The sequence below is a fragment of the Lathyrus oleraceus genome, chromosome 4 (assembly GCF_024323335.1).
Source record: "Lathyrus oleraceus cultivar Zhongwan6 chromosome 4, CAAS_Psat_ZW6_1.0, whole genome shotgun sequence".
NCBI lineage: Eukaryota > Viridiplantae > Streptophyta > Magnoliopsida > Fabales > Fabaceae > Lathyrus > Lathyrus oleraceus.
The window spans coordinates 165,977,649-165,979,277 of NC_066582.1; the positions used below are offsets into that span (position 1 = coordinate 165,977,649).

Below are 1,629 nucleotides of genomic sequence, written 5' to 3' on the forward strand. Positions count from 1 at the left end.
TTATTGTTTTTATAAGAGAAGTTTGGGTGATTCCTCCATCTAGGGTTATAAGTGTTAGAAAACGGGTTTCCTTGGGCATAATTGACCTGGTCTGAGTTTGATTCAGTTAACAGATTGCATTCTAGTGCAAGATGTCCTTTGGTTTCACAGATTTCACAATCTACAGCTACTGCAGCTGTAGGATTTGCAGACATGTGTTCAACCTTCAGGGCTAAAGCGTCCATTTTAGCTTTCATCATGTCCATACAATTTACCTCATGTATTCCTCCTTTGGTCTCCCTTTTCTCCACTGATGCTCGTTCCGACTCCCATTGGTAATGATTTTGTGCCATATCTTTGATGAGAGCGCAAGCGTCGGGGTAAGGTTTATTCATCAGAGCACCACTGGTGGCAACGTCGATGGACATATTTGTGTTATAGTGAAGTCCATTATAAAAGGTGTGAATAATCAATCGTTGTTCCGAGACATGGTGTGGACAAGCTCTTAGTAGTTCTTTATATCTTTCCCAAGCTTCAAAAAGTGAATCACCCTGATTTTGAGTGAATCTGGTTATTTAGTTTCGAAGGACAGCGGTCTTACTTGGGGAAAAATATCTTGCAAGGAACACTCTTCTGAGGTCTTCCCAAGTAGTTATCGAGTTAGCTGGAAGGGAATCTAACCAAGACCGTGCTTTATCTCTAAGGGAAAACGGGAATAGTCTTAGACGAATTGCCTTAGGCGAAGCATCGTTGGTCTTGAACGTGTCAGCTAATTGGATAAAAACTTTTAAATGTTGATTTGGGTTCTCTGTAGCGAGACCCGCGAATTGGTTTTATTGTACTAGTTGTAATAAAGAGGGTTTTAATTCGAAATTATTAGCAGGAATAGTCGGGTTTACTATACTAGAACTGAGTTCTTTGTTAGAAGGCCGAGTGAATTCCTTAAGTGGTCTTCGTTTTTGATCTTCATCCATTGCTCTCCTAATTCTTTGGAGCAAATGGCGTGCGCGAGCGTATCGCTTTGGTTCTGCTATTGGATCCTCTAAACTTCCGGTACTACGAGTTTTTCGCATCTACCAGCTAACAGGGCCTTAGTCTAGACAGTGTAACAACAGGGTATGAAAATTTGACGTGATTGGTCCCCGACAACGGCGCCAAAAACTTTATGGTGTGGTTTGCTATCCGCAAGTATACGAAACACGCCAAAGTAATACAAAAGATTATCGTTCCCACAAAGACCAAATTGTCAATCTATCGATTTCTATTGTTACAGTGTTTTCCTAAGGAAAATCAAATAAGTAAATTCACATACACAAAAAAGGATATAATGAAGTAAACAAATTCAGATACAAAATGCAGGCTCGGATGTAATTCACATTAGTTAGGAAAATACTCCAATTTTTTCTAAATAGAACTACTTATGGGGCAATATTTTCTACTTTGAGAAGAATCAATTTAACAGGAATTGTCGCTTTCGCGTATTCAGAACCGAGTTTACTCTCTAATTAATGCCCTGCATTATCACTTATGAAGGGTGCTTGTTGCGTTAAAGTAGTAAACCTATTTTTAAGAAATTTAATTCTTGACTTAGTTAAAAAGTGATTTTGATTTGGAAAGTTTAACTTAAAAGAGATCCATGGCTTTCGCTCA

General features: G+C 38.7%; 1 non-coding gene across 1 annotated transcript; it reads left to right on the forward strand.

The window, feature by feature from the left end:
• Positions 1–462: 462 nt before the first annotated feature.
• LOC127077526 (small nucleolar RNA R71) lies at positions 463–569 on the forward strand. The gene has a single exon (XR_007787324.1). It is a non-coding gene; the product is annotated as a small nucleolar RNA R71 (small nucleolar RNA).
• Positions 570–1,629: the final 1,060 nt, after the last annotated feature.